This window comes from Protopterus annectens, chromosome 6.part0 (genome assembly GCF_019279795.1).
Source record: "Protopterus annectens isolate FY-2018-M chromosome 6.part0, PAN1.0, whole genome shotgun sequence".
NCBI classification, from domain to species: domain Eukaryota; kingdom Metazoa; phylum Chordata; order Ceratodontiformes; family Protopteridae; genus Protopterus; species Protopterus annectens.
In genome coordinates this window covers 1,305,999,331-1,306,015,574 of record NC_056737.1, presented here as the reverse complement: position 1 = coordinate 1,306,015,574, position 16,244 = coordinate 1,305,999,331, and the positions used below count along the sequence as shown (strand labels likewise).

General features: G+C 41.4%; 1 protein-coding gene across 1 annotated transcript in view; it reads right to left on the bottom strand.

The window, feature by feature from the left end:
- Positions 1-16,244, bottom strand: part of LYPD6 (LY6/PLAUR domain containing 6) — a 436,358-nt gene that overhangs the window by 64,808 nt on the left and 355,306 nt on the right. The window lies entirely within an intron of this gene.

Genomic DNA, 16,244 nt, shown 5'->3' with positions numbered 1-16,244 from the left:
CCTTTCTACTGCTCCAAAGGTATTCACCAAAAGCCTTGCTCCTGTGATAGCCTTTTGCAGGTTTCAAGGGATCTAAATCTTTCCTTATTTGGACGACTTGCTGATTCAGGCATCCTCTCCAGAGGCCCTTTTGCAAAATCTTTGTTTTACCATTTCTCTTCTTCAGAGCCTGAGGTTCACAATAAACTTCAAAACTTCTTCCACGACTCCTTCTCAGGATCATGTCTTTCTGGGTTGCAGGATTCAAGAAGTGCCAATGATGGCATCCCTGCCACCTCCAAAGACCTTAACTCACATTTCTTTCTTTCAAACTCTTCTACCCCTGGCCTCCATTACAGCCAGTGAGTTTCTGAGAGCTCTAGGGTTCATGGCTTCCACCATTTCAATGCTCCCTTTGGCCAAACTCCACATGAGGAAGTTCCAGTGGTTTCTGAAGTCAGTGTACCTTCAGCGAAGTCAGTGTGCCTTCAGCATGCACATCCTCTAGACTTTCCAGTTCCTCTACTCCTGTGTCTCAATACAGAACTTCTGTGGTGGATTCAGCAGTTGTCTCTGAATCCAGGGCTCCCTTTTCAACCTCTTCTTCCCTCTAAGGATCTGTTCAAAGACGCTTCAGGTGTGGGATGGGAAGCAACGTTTGGCTCCCTGAAGGTTCAGAGAGTGTGGTCACCAAGTCAACAAAAGGAGCACATTAACATCAAATAGATGAGGGCTCGTATGCTGGCTCTTCAGGCCTTTCATCCTCTCTTCTCTCCAGGGCATCTCAAGGTATTCACGGACAATACCACAGTCATGTGGTATATCAGCAAATGGGGGGTACAAGATCTTACTGTCTTTGCCGGTTAGCACTTCTGGTATGGGATCTGGCTATCAAGTGACTCTTTGGGCAGTTTATATTCCTTCAGATCTAAACATTGTGGCAGACATTCTGAGCGGGTCCTTTACTCAATCCCATGAATGGATGCTTCACATGGGTGTATTTCTGGACATTGTTCATCAGTGGGGTACCCCTTAAGTAAATCTCTTTGCCTCCCCTCTGAACATACAATTTCCTCTGTTTTGTGCCAGAGTTCCAGGTCCTCTGGTATGGAAGGTTGACACCCTCTCATTTTCTTGGAAGGGGATGTTTCTTGATGCAAGGGTCCTGTTCAAGATTCAACAGGATGCTCCCAAATCTTGTTGGTAACTTCCTTTTGGCCACGACAGCACTGGTTCCCTCTACTTCTGCATCTAGTCAAGGGCAATCACCACAAGTTACCTCTCAGGGTGCATCTCCTCACACAAGACAAGGAGTTTCTCATCCATCCACAACTGTCCACACTTCAACTGACACAGTGGATGATAGGGTTTTGATCCATCACAGACACCTTTTTTCTGAGGACATGCTTCAGGTCCTGCAGGAGGCCAGGAAAACCTATTACTAGGATATCCTACTTGTCTAAATGGAAGAGGTTTTCTATTTGGTGTCTTTCTTGTGAGCTGGACCCACTTTTTGTGGATGTTCCTTTTGTTGTCTCTTATTTGTGTGAGTTGCTCAATGCTGGTTTGGCCTATTCTTATATTAAAGCCCACTTATCAGCTTTTTCTGCTTGTCTGCCTTTAACTCCCCTGTTAGCTTCTAGATTTGAGGCTAAGCCATTTCTTAAAGGCATCCTTAATATTAGATCTCCAGGGAAGGCTGTTCCTACTTCCTGGGATCTTAATTTCATTCTGGAAAAACTGAGTCAGGCTCAATTTCGAGCCTGCTGTTTCAGCTTCCTTGTAACATTGTTCTTGGAAGACAGTTCTTTTTGTCAGCTGTTACTTCTGCCAGATGAGTATCTGAGTTGCAAGCCCTTATGGCTTGCCCATCTTTTTTGATATTTTATGAGGACAAGGTGTCCTTGCGTACTAATCCTTCATTCATGCCCAAGGTGGTTAATGAATTTCCATTTAATCAGTCTATTAATTTGCCTGCTTTTTTCCCCTCTCTCCACAATCTGACAGTGAGAGGGTGCTGCATACCTTAGATGTGCACAGACAGCTCAGATTTTACTTGGATAAAACTAAAGCTATCAGAAAATCTCACCAGTTGTTTGCTGCCTTTCATCATAGGTCTTTAGGCTTGGCTGTTTCCAAGCAAACAATTTCCATTTGGATTTCAAAGGCTATTTCCTTTTGCTACACTTTTCATGGCAAGAACCTTCTTTCTTCTGTAAAGACTCATTCCACTAGAGCTGTGGCTTTTTCTGGTGGTTTTTTCAAAGAATTAGGCACTAATTCTATTCTTGAAGCTGCCACCTGGACTTGTGCGTACCTTTATCAAACATTACCAGTTGGATGGCATCTCCAGAGCTACAGCTGGTTTTGCTGATGTCATTCTTTGTGGCTCTGCTGCTGCGTCCTCCTCCTGCGTTTCTTGTTGGGCTTTGGCACTCTCCCATTTGTAATGAATACAACAGTGGTGAATGCAAGGACACAATACAGTTGTGTATACTCTTACCACAACAGTAGATGTCCTTGCCTTCACTGCTGTAGTATTTACTCCCTCCCTCCATCCCCTAGTCTCTTTTCCTTCCTGGATGTGAGGTTCTCCTTGGTTTCCCTTGTACTGCTGTTCCTTCTGGGACAATCAGTTCTGAGGATGGTACACCTGAACATTACCTTTATGCCCTACGCTATGCAAGGAGTGTGAAGGTGACGTTCAGCATACCTTAAAGCATTGGTAGACTTTAGTAAACTGGCTGGATGGTGGGCTTCATGGCAGGGAAACCCATTTGTAATGAATACTGCAGCAGCGAAGGCAAGGACATCTACCATTATGGTAAGAGTTTACACAACTGTACTTTGTGCCAGTATCATTGATTAACCGATCTCTGTCAGAAAGTTATGTTCCCACACTGTGGGAAGTATCACATATAATTCCCCTCCACAAAGGTGGACCCTCCACAGAACTAATGAATTACCGCCCCATAGCTATTCTCTCTCCACTCTCCAAAATACTAGAGAGATGCATACACTCTCAGGTCTCAGACTACCTCCTTACTAACAACCCCCTTTCCAATACTCAGCATGGTTTCTGACCAAACCATAGCACCACCACTGCCTTACTCTCCTTTACTAACACTATCCTTCAGCATAAAAACAATGGCTATCTCTCCTCTGCTACTTTCCTAGACCTATCTAAAGCATTTGACATGGTCCCACACAAACAACTTATCTCTGTCCTCAATAACCTATCCTTCTCACACTCAGTCACCAACTGGTTTCAGAGTTACCTGTCTGACCGCCAACACTCCGTTGTATGGCAGAATGACATATCTCCCCCAACTACCTGTCTCCATAGGGGTTCCCCAAGGATCCATCCTTGGACCCCTACTCTTCTCTGTTTTCGCAAATAATCTAGCCTCTGCCACCACACATGGCACACTCATACAATACGCAGATGACTCGACCATCATCTGCTCAGCCCAGTCCCTACCCAAACTGCAAAAAGTCACACAGGAAGCCTTTTCCTCTGTTGAAACTTGGTTATCCGATGCCCAATTAATACTCAACCCAAACAAAACTAAACTACTCATCTTCCAACCCACCAAACATACTCAAAACAACTCTCACTTTAACATCACAGCAAAAGACAACACCACTATATACCCAACTGAACACACCAAATTGCTAGGAGTGGAAATAGACAATAAACTAAAATTTGACATTCACATATCCATGATCATAAAAAAAGTCCACAAAAAACTAGGAGCATTATACAGAAATAAGCATCTTCTCACCAAAGGAGCAAAGATTTCAATAGCAAATTCCCACCTTATCTCCACCCTACTTTATGCCTCTCCAATATATACCAACCTAAGGCAATGCAATCTAAACAAGCTAGAGGCCTGCTACAACAAAATTGCCAAATTCGCCACAGGGGCATCCTACCGTAGCCACCACTGTCTCTCACTTGCTGAACTGGGCTGGCTTGAACTCTCTGACCTCTTTCAATGGTATCAACTCTCACTTGCCCACAAACTAGTAAACGATCCACTAAATGTCCCATCCCTCCAGAATCTACTCCAACCCTATCGCACCACCAGACCACTAAGATCCAGCAACAAAAATCACTTGCAGATCACTAAAGCCAATAACTCTGCTGGTGAAGCACTATTCTCTTGCACCATAGCCAAATTATGGTACTCCCTCCCACCCACAATTACCTCCATACCATCATGCACCCACTTCAAAAAAAAAAAGCGCACCTAATAACATGCTGGCTATGCCCTTGCAACTCCCACTCTAATATCACCCACCCCATCCAACCACTACCTTTCTTTCCACTCCACTAACTACCTTGATTATAGCAAGCTCAGATGCTCATAAGCCTAGTACTTATACAGCAGGAACTTCTTATTTTAACATTTGTTAATGTCTGTTATGTACTTCACAGATAAAGATTCTAGTTGTCTACTGATGTACTATGTTCTTTATCTGTAAATATGTTGTAAGTAATTGCTATGCAAATTGTTAATCGCTATGTAATCCAATGTAACTACTGTCTGTTTATTTTAACTGTGGAGCTTTTCTCCCCGGGCCTCCGCTGAAAATGGACCTACTCCTGGTCAACAAATATAAATAAATAAATAAATAAAAATAATAAAATCATATACAGAGCAGTAGTGACTGCAGAGCACTGAACACTGTTAAGAAAAGCACAAAATGGAGCTAAGTCCCACTAAACCAAGGTACATCAGTGTAGGAGTTACTGTGCTAGATAAACTGCAAAAACTATAGCAATATAAACACCATGACACATCAGTGTAGGAGTTACAGATCCAGGCAAACTGCAAAACGTATAGCAATATAAACACCATGACACATCAGTGTAGGAGATACAGTTCCAGGCAAACTGCCAAAAGTATAGCAATATACACACAGTGACACATCAGTGTAGGAGTTACAGTGCTAGGCAAACTGCAAAAATTCTAGCAATATAAACAAAGTGACATGTCAGTGTAGGAGTTACAGTGCCAGGCACACTGCAAAAATTATAGTAATATAGACGCAGTGACACGTCAGTGTAGGAGTTACAGTGTCAGGCACACTGTAAAAATAATAGTAATATAGACACAGTGACACATCAGTGTAGGAGTTACAGTGCCAGGCACAGTGCAAAAATTATAGCAATATAAACACAGTGAGACATCAGTGTAGTAGTTACAGTGCCAGGCACACTGCAAAAATTATAGTAATATAGACACACTGACACTTCAGTGTAGGAGTTACAGTGCCAGGCACACTGCAAAAATTATAGTAATATAACACAGTGACATGTCGGTGTAGGAGTTACAGTGCTAGGCATGCTGCAAAAATTATAGTAATATAGACACAGTGACACATCAGTGTAGGAGTTACAGTGCCAGGCACACTGAAAAAATTATAGTAATATAGACACAGTGACACGTCAGTGTAGGAGTTACAGTGCCAGGCACACTGCAAAAATTATAGCAATATAAACACAGTGAGACGTCAGTGTAGGAGTTACAGTGCCAGGCACACTGCAAAAATTATAGTAATATAGAACATAACAAGAATGAAAGATGCATTTGTTGATTTATTTGATATAAATGGGCAAATGAATGGCTGTTACACAAAGATTACTATCATCACTCTTTCTACTCTGACTAATGTATTACAAAGGTCATATAATCAGGGGCAATACCAATAAAAGGATGTTGATCAAACAGACTGACCACTGAAATACTTTATGCTTACAATGCTGTGCAGTTGTAACACAGAGTTCTTCCTTACACTGATTTATTTTCACAGTTTCATATGTGTGACATCATCAGGTATGTAGATAAGGAGCACACCTTTAATATACTACCAGCACTCCAGTTGAGTACAAATGTGCTGTGTTCTCCTACTGTAACAAAATGTAACTGTGATACGGTTTTAATCCCATACTGTCAATTGAACATATTGATAGATCGTTGCTGCAAAAGAAAAGCACTCTGCAGTACTGTAACCCCAGGATTTTAGTAACTGACCACGGCAAATACAAATATGAAACCCCAGACTCTTTTAAAGGATGGGGACCTCCACACTTAAATCATATTTAGATAGTAGTAAATCATTCTACAGAGTGTATTTAGTAACTGGGATTTAATTTAACTAATAAAACACATTTACCATGAGCTAGACATAGAAACACAGCAAACAAATAGTAATGAGGAGAACAGGACAATGTACAATGGATGGGTGAGGTACAACATGGAGGGGTACACCTGGCTGGGGACAGAATAGGGTACAGGCAAGATAAAAGTCACTGGACAAACAAAAAGGACATTAGTGTGACAATGTGACCTAATGGACAGGATAGAGTGACTGGCGACTGGGGCCGCACTTTCCACTATTGGTCTAATGAAAGGGGGTCACTCATCAAGTCAATCCATAATTCACTCTAGGTGGTAATGGGTGCCAGCTACATAATAGGCCATTGTCATGTAAACTGCCTCTTCTACCATTTGCCATACAGTTAATTGAGCCACAACTGTCAATGAAATGGGATACCTGTACAAGAAAAGGAGCAGAGGTTTAGACCCCCTATCTGGCAAGTGCCTCCAAGTCTTGTCATACATCTCAGATGCAGCCACAGCTTGGGAAGAGGAAATTATGCACAAAACTGCACAGCAGGATGCAGTAGTAGAGGAAGCAACTGAGAAGTAGGGAACAAATATCTGCATCAGAGAAGCAGCTTTTTAATTTTACAGCACCTTTTGTTTCCTGCTTCATACTACGACCTTCCTACCTAGTGTTCCATATCCATGCCACAATTTCCAGCTGCAGTAGTCACACCTGAAGTTTTTCTGACACTGCTGGGGCCAGCCATGAAACCTAAGGGCATCCTTGGGGCCTTGGCAATTATCTTCAGCTTGGGGTATTTTGACTTGGGTCATATCCTTTACTTCCCCCTGCCAGTGTGGTATCATATTTTCCTCTGGGAGCAGGAATTCAGTGGTGGCATGCAGTGTATCACCTCAACCATGTGGCAAATCATCTATACATACATCCTTTTCTGCCTCCTTGGAATTCACCTTCTCAGCACAACATCCCCAGGCTCTACCAGTGATTGCTGCAGGCAATGCCCATTTAACTGCCCACATCCCAGGGTGGGTATGCCTATCAGCCTCCTGCCTCTCCATCAGTCATCCAAGTTGCTAAGTGAATTCAGGTTGACCAGGCTGCATTTAGAGCTTTATCTCTCTACACCACTGGAGTGATTAGGGAAGAAACATTTAAGTGAAGACAGCCCTGAGGAGGTACGCAGTGGCCATAAGTACTGCAGTAAGATAATTTTCTCCAGTTTGTTCCACTTGTAGCTCCAGTTCTTGGAACAGACTATAGGTAAAATTACTGAAACGTACTTTGGTTACCTGCAAACTGCACCTGCACATATACATCACAACTAAAATATGTAGCTGTAGAGCTATACTGTAGGTGTGGAATGACAGTACACATTATCTGCTCTGCTTATTCATATAATCTCCCGCTTAATCTACACAGGGCTAACATGTTGGTGTATGCTGTGGGAACAGCTGTAGGGAGTCTCCACATGAGTATCCTTAACATTACAGCCCAGTAACCCACTGCCCTGGGCCATACCCATGCTTTCTGTGAAGGCTGGCCTTCACCCGTATGCAGCTGTGAAACTCAGCATGTCAGTTACTCCAGCCGCATAGGTTTAAATGTCTGCCTTTACCACTGATCTAAAATGTCAGTGGAGTCCTCCTGCATTCAATGCAGATAACTGGCACCTGTTGTGTAACTGTTGTGTACATTCATGTCAACCCACTGTCTGTATATGTTAGCCTACTGTCCCTAGAAATCACCAGCCTACAGTTAAGTATCCTGTACTCCCAGGTTTCATCATGTCCTTCAAATGGGGTGCAGAACAGAAGTTGGACAGGCATGCAGACAATCATGTCTTGTTAGAGGCCCTAAAGACCCAAAGATGATGCCAGTTGGGGAGAGGAAGAGGTGCCTGCCTGCCTCTTGAGAACCACATGTGAGAGTCAGTGGTCCATGATATCAATGCTGTGAGTCCCTGAAATTGCATGACTGGACAATGTTGAAAGAATGTCACCAACATAATGTGGAAGGCCTGCTAGAAGACATGCAGCATAGTACCAGAGGGGTTGACCATTATAGAGGGCAGCCAGCACTGCAAGATGTGGAGGAGCTCCTAGTGTCCATGCATGGCATTGAAGGCACAGGTATTATCCCTGGAGGTGTGGACACTGGTGCTGATGTACTCAACTCTCAAGTATATCACAGAGTGATGCACCAAATTTTTAGTCATAAGGAATGTGCATAGTACTGGCAGATGGTGCAAAGGTTAATAAGACTGGGAGCTATAGTTCCTGTGGTCAGGGTTCTATTCCCTCAGTCCTCATTTGTCTCTTGTGTGACCTTCAGGATGTCACTTAACCAGATATTGCTCACAGGTTGCCCCTGAAAAGGGAATGTATGTCCGAGGGGCCAACCTGGTTAACTAGCAAGATTATTATTGTTGTTATAATACACCTAAAGTGCACATGCAGATTGTATGTAGGTCGTGGATATCACTACAAATGTTTCCCATAGGAATGTCAGGTATTCAGACACAGAAGTATGGCATCTGAGCTACATGAATTGACCTGTGAGGTTTCATGACCACCATTTGCTTGCACAATAGAGGGTCTTACATGTTGCATGAGAAGTCAGATTCACTCTGTTTTGTCACATATTCACAGGGAAGGAGCATTGCTGTGATAACACGTGTACAGTCTAATGAAGGGCAATAAGTTGATGTCCACACCAGTGGAAGATCTGACGATGATCCTGAGACACAGACTGAATGACTCAGATGACACACTGACAATACCTGCCTCCCTCCTAGGTGATCCACCAACCACTGTACAGGGTGACTCATACCTAAGCTTCAAGGCTGTACAAGAGCAACATTCACCACCCCTGTCAGAAAGGTCCAGCCATGACTCAGAGAAACAGAAGCATCAGAGATGACACTTCATATATTCACCATAGAGCAATTTAGTGTTCAGACACCATCACATGTCACAGTTGTCCCACAGAGTGCATGCAGCATTACAGCTCTGTCATGAGATGTGCAGGGCTATTACCCATGTACAGTCTGCAAATACCCAGGCCAACATGGAGATGACGGGTCTGTTGTGTGAGGCCTTAGACTCCAGGCATGATGCTATGACAAGTCTCATGAATACCATGGTGACACACACTGCTGCCATACCCACCAACATGCAGAAGACTGACAGTGGGACCATCACTGCCTTGTCCAGCAGTGTTGTCTGTGGTTGGAGCAGGTATATAGCTGAGTGGTTGCATTTAGAGGACATTGCAAGGTGTGTGTGTGTGTGTGTGTGTGTGTGTGTGTGTGTGTGTGTGTGTGTGTGTGTGTGTGTGTGTGTGTGTGTGTGTGGAGAAATATCACATGTTATGGGCTGTCATGACAGTCAGCTTCCAGGGGCTACACATTTCACTGGTGGGTTTAATACAGGGCGACCCTCTCCTACCATATCAAGTCAAAGCACTGGGCCTAGAGCATGTCCATGTAGTCAAACCCCTCAAAGAGAAATAGGATGGCAATGTCTATGGCAATGACTATCCTTTGTTGGATGACCTCATCACTCCCTATGGTGACAAGCATGGGAGTAGAACTTGGACAAACCTTACACTGCTTATGAGTTTCGAAGACTGTAGGATGCAAATATTCCTTAGGGTTAATTAGGGGCCAGAATAGATTCTTGTTCTGATGTCCACCCTAAATGGAGTAACCTGCTAGGATTTACACCAAGAAGATGACTACTATAAAGATCAGATAGACTTTGTAGTATGTAAAGATAGAGAGCTGTTTGAGCAGAGCACATAAATGGAGACAAATGCACAAGTAAAATGTATGCGTTTATGGGAAGGCAAGGGTGAACAACACAAAGATGGATATAAAATAGAGATTTTTGGGTGTGAACTCTGCAAATCTATATCTCTTGTCTTCAGAAGTATCACATTGTATTTTTTAAACATTGTTACTCTGTAGTTAGCCATGAAAAGGCTGTTGAAATGAAACAGATGCATTTTAGCTATTGCATCTTTATAGTCAGCCTATAGTAGTCTGTATTTAAACTGACACTGTGGTCAAGGTAGGTGGAATATTTACAAATTCCATCTAGAATATAGAATAAAGCATTGGATTTGAATTTGAGTCATACAAAAGGTATTCACTGAGAGGTGAGCCTTAATGACATCTGCATCAGAGCAATAAAGTGCCATTAACGCTCATTTGTTAACATACACATTTGTCAGGAAACATCTTGCCCATGCTGCAAACACTCCAAACGTGCATGCACAAATTCTGCAGTTCTACAGTCATGGTGAGAGTATGCAGCTGCATAACTTAGTGGAGTTATCAATGAAATAATTTAATAATGATGTGTTTACCTACAACTGTTGCTCTATGCTTACAGATCAGCACACAGACGTTCGATAAAATACTCTTTAGTATGTGTCCAACATTGAATTTTGAGTTACCCTTCTGCTTTTGATCACAAATAATTAGGGATCATTACCCATTTTACTGCATGTCACATTTTTTTGTGTAGTATTGTACAAGCCAACATTCTATCAGGTGTGCATTTTGTTTTTGAACTGTGCATACGATTGTCATATAACTTAATCGGTGTGATCTATATTTCTGAATCCTGCGCACTGCATCTGTCGTTTCAACATTTTCAGAGCACCCCACTCAGACAATAATATTTTATTTCCTTTCTGTCTTTTGATCCTCTGCTATTCCAGCATGGCTATGTTCTTCTCCACAACATCATCCTCTCTGAATGATGAATTACATTATTTTTTTTCCAAGGACAGCTGTTTCAGAGCATTAAGTCACTACTGTCATGACACAAATTGTTTCAATGTTTCATATGCACAGAAAAGCTTTGTGTACATTTTAACACCTACTGTTCTTCAGATTTGACACAGGGCTAGCATATACGTTTGCAGTTTATGTCTGAAAGACAGTATGGTGCCTGAGTGACTGCTATGTCACTAGCTCAGATAGGATAACATGCACATTGCTGCTGGCTTGCATTAGGGATCAGCTAAGTATTACTGCGGATATTTTAATGATGCAAAAAAACAAAGCATCGAGGCAGACAATTCTGTGAAGTAACAGTAAATTACTAGTGAATTCACCTAGTAAAACAAATAAAACACAACACACTTAGCTTTACTCTGCTTAGAAAGTGTCCAAGCAATTCCTAGGAAAGCTCAGAAGTGAAGTTCCAGAATCAGCTTTGTTTTTCCATGCACACCGTGAGAACGTTTTCATACTCAGAATGTGAAATAACACATATAATTTGGGACTGATTCACATTTGATAGTTGGCCAAGAATTTTTGCAGTAAACTGCAGGTACCTTTAATAAACATGTATTACATACCTTTAAACTGTTGATTTTTGAAATGTTTAGAGCAATGATTTTAAATATAACCTTGCGATTTGTCCACATTTTTTTCTTTATGGACAACATTCAAGGGAATGATACATACTGCTAGCTTATTTGAGGTACAATAAATGCAAACATGCTGGACCTTATTGTCTTGTTTCATAAAAAAAAAAAAACTTTTTGTGTTCAACATTCATTCTTCCTTCTGGGTATATCTTAATTCATGGGCATGCCACTGTGGGCTTCCCACAAGAGTATAATTGCTCCCAAAACATTATTAACTACTATACTAATTATAACCTGGGTTTTCAAATACTCCCAAGAGGCAGCTGATGTCTTGAGAATGTTGTTACCTTTTCACTGAGTTCAGTGGTGACAAAAGAGACGTTTAATCTATAAATTACTATGGTGACATAGCCATGGTGTCCATCTGTCTGTAGTGCTGATGGACCCTCCACAGCTCTTGCTGTCTCTGATTTTACACAACATCCCTGATTTTGTTCATATTTTTACCTGTATCTTGCAAAAAATTTTTTTCCTGACAAATCACTAAGGATTACAACCACTCAATAATGCCACACACTAAAGTTTCATATTTCTTACTCCCTAGAAAATGCCATGGGCTCAAGCTTAATTCCAAGAAATGTAAAGTTAACCCTTTGGGAAAAACCATGTACCCATGAATTACCACATAGGTGGCAGTACACTAAACACCGAAAGTGTGATGAGAGACTTAGGGATGCAGGTGGACAGTGGTCTCATCTTCGATAACCACATCACCACAACAGTCAGAAATCCTTCTATGTGGCACACCTCATCACTAAGGGCTTTTCATCCAGAAAAAAGGAGGTCATTGTCCCACTGTACTCATCCCTCATTAGACCCATTATAGAATACAATACCCTGTTTGTTATGTACCTCACAAGACATCTGCAACAGCTGGAAAGGCCGCAGAAATACCTCACTAAAAGAATCACAGGCCTAAAGCAGATGCCCTATGCTGACTGTCTAAAAAACTCCAGCTATACTCTGTGGCATATCGTCTACTCAGAGGTGATCTCTGCTTAACATACAAGGCCATGTCAAACCCTAAGCTGTTGGACATGCTCCACTTAAAGAAATCCCAATCCCTCAGAGCCACACACTCCAGGGATCTAAACTTTGTCATCACAATGAACAAACATGCTGGAGGGATGGGTTCCTGACCCAGAGACTCTCCATACTCTGTAATAGACTGCCCATATGTCAAGCTGAGTGCCTCCTTGGCCTTCTTCAAAAGGAACCTTGACGATTGGAAGGGAGATAGGAAATTCATCTCAGGGATCACATCAGTCACCCTGCTAGACAGGGGTCCAGGGAAGTAAATATTGTGGGAAGAAATAGGCCCTAGGGCAGATAGCCTTGTACCAACCTATGAACCTATGATGCAAATTATGGTGCTCTCTTTATGTTCCTAAGTGATTCAGACTGATGTTTAAACACTATCCTTGGTTTTAATCCTTTGTCCCTCATTTCTTTGGCTTTGTGCCTGATTTATACCTGATTCCTAAGCATAGAAGTTGAGTAGTGTGTCAGCCTGCCACCCTCAACAGTTGAGAGCTAGCTAAAAGCAAAAAAAGAAGGTGGACTTCTTAGTAAGACCTCTAGTGGAAATCAGAGGCAAACTGCCTGTAAACTGAAGTAGAGACTCTGTGCTACAATATGATCCCCTAACATAACTATATAAGCTTCTTGTTTTGGAAAACTAGCAGAAAATGCGAGGGCATGTAGGCCTAATCAGATGGCATCTTGTTTGCAAGTAAAAGAAGCGCACAATAGTATGATTATGTTGACCTTAGTTATATCTTAGCATTACTTACTGATACCCAAAATAATTCACCTTTATTATGCAACACTAATATTAAGAAAATGCATGTGATGTTCTTGTAGGAGATCCATGTTTATAGAATAAACTTGAAAATGCTCAGGCCTCACCTCACTCCTTCTCTCATACAGACAAACCCTGATTTCCCAATGTCTACGGATTAGGATTCAGCAGGACACTTCCCTGTGGGGACAACTGGTTGGGGACATATGACTGAATTGCAATTTATCTGCAATAACACATGCCTGTGGCAAATTCACTGCAGGCACAGAAAAACATACAGCACCAAACCCAGAGCGCCAATAACAAAGTATAGGGGAGAGGTTTCCTGATGCATAAGTCAATAGTAGATAAAATGCACTAAGCGGTAAGTGACGGGAGGTGTTAATGGGACTGTCTACTGTAGATCTCCCTGACCTCCTTATCATGTTTGAGCAAGAACAAAATATGATGGGGGCCCACAGGGAATCTCTGCTCAGGGGGTATGCCTTCATCTCCTTCCCTGTGTCTATGCAACATTATGCAAAATACATGTGTGTGACTACCATACCTCTCAACCTCTTGGAGCAAGAAGTCTGGACAAACCCATAAATAAAAGTGGGACAAAGGCCCAGAAATTGGGACAATTTTTAAATACTGCTGTTACAAAGTTAGAAAGTTGATAGACTAATAGGTTTTGATTTAGCATGGGTGTTCTGAAGGATATCAAGTCTGAAATTCAAATGTCTGTCATTATTTTCTAACTTCAATCTTTAATGATTTACCAATAATTTGCCAGAAAAAAAACACAATTTTATGAAAAACAGGCAAAAATATGAGGCCAAAATCTCGACATTCTGCAAACATCTGTACAGTTGAGAGGTATGGACAGGAATGTACAGGAATTTCTATGTTGCTGCACACTATTATGAGTTGGAGTTATGTAACCAAGTACTGCCCATCACCAAGTTTTCTCGAGGCCAAGTAGTTTGACTTCATGCATACTCTGTGCAGTCTTTAAAATAGTTTGGGTTATGTAAAATAAAGACAGATTTTTGTGTTTCTTTCTACTTAGCTGCACTGCTATAAAACAAGTATGAATCTGGTAAATGTACCAAGTAATAAGTAATTAGCAAAACGTACAAGTTAGGGGAAAAAAGTGGTACCTCTCCAAATATCAGCTGAAGTTGTAGGACAATAATACTAAACATACAGCATCTTTAGAGAAGTAAATAATACAGTCGTTCTACACCAAGCAAGGGCTAGTATTGAAAACTGACCGAGTTATGAATCATAAGTAATAAGAATGTAATCTCGTAGAATAACACAGCAACGTTAAACAACAATACACTGGTGGCAGCCCATGAGCTCATATTCTTACAAACTCGGCGTCAGCAGTGAAACAGCCACAGAACGGGATGAATATTCTGGGTTGTGTCAGGAAATAATAAGACCGCACCTTAAGTCGAGTATTCAATGGAATGTCTAAGCAATGTTTATATAAAATATGGTACTAGCTGGAAATATCATACAAGCATCCATAGTGAAATCTGAAGGAAGCAGTATTATGTACAGCATCCACCAAGTATCCCATCAAGCAAAGCAGTAGCAGAAAAGTCTTGTTTTTAAAGTACTAATTGTAAAACATCAGCAATTTTACCATACATGGTGCCATAAGAACTAGCATTTCCTACAGAATAAAAAATGCTATAACAGATTTACATAAAAAAATGCACATGCAAAGTAGATTGACAAGCAGCTAACATTTTTCCCATGTCTCTGGCAGTCACTTCTGCTGTAGCGTTACGGTATTGTCATCACTCGAATGACAGTACCGTAGGAGACCATTGGTGGTATTCCCCCCAAATAAGTTCTACTCTCAGTGGTACTGGCATCCTGCCTTGTTTGGAAAGACAATTCTAATACAGTAAACCAAACAATGTTGTCCACTACAGAAAAATACAGGCGCCTTCAAAAGGGAAAGTTATCACATTCTGAACTCTCTCTCTAGTACTTGGGACTGCAGTCTACCAGTAACCAAAAATGTTACAGAAAAAAATGTTCAAAGAAAATTGCTGGCAAACATGCCAGAGAATTGCATGCTGGGTGATTTTGCCTGGCACAGAGCCAATGGCTGAGACAGAAAGTCTGCATCTTGTTCCATGATATCAGTGAGCATCATTCCAGATTTCCTGCTCTTGTGAGGTTCACAGATGCAAAAACATGTTACCCTCACGCTCACATCTCTATAGATATTAGCTCTGCAACTGTCAGCACTGCTGTGATAGTAGCAATGGTGGTGGTGGTGGGAGGCATTGAAAAAAACTGTCCTATCTGTACTACAATACAGTGTTATTTCAAATGGATTGTTATGAGTCTCAAGTACAGTGTACATTTAATATATTTATTATTATGACTGCAAAGATTTAAAGAACTGTGGTGCTGGAATACAAGAAGAATTTGGTAAATCCACATTCTAGTGTGCTAGAAGGATGCAGTTTTCTTTTTATGTCTTTGATTTGCTAACTATTAAACTCCAAGAGATTTGTTGAATGTAACGTACTCAAAGAGAAATGCAGTTGTGTACAGGAGTTAAAGGTGTGTTGTGTGTGCGTTTTTGTGTGTGTGTGTGTGTGTGTGTGTGTGTGTGTGTGTGTGTGTGTGTGTGTGTGTGTGAGTGTGCATGTGCAGTGGTTTATTATCTGTCTTTTAGCGAACTGTAGTAAATGAGTATTTTTAGAGTTGTAGTCAGTTATCCATTGCAGCTATTTTGATGATTTGTGACAATGTCCTACTTTTGACAATATTTCTGAGGTACAGAAAAAAAAATAGTGAAAAAAAATCTGTGCATTTAAAAGGAATAATGTGAATGCAATTAAGTGTGTGTGTGTGTGTGTGTTTATAATAT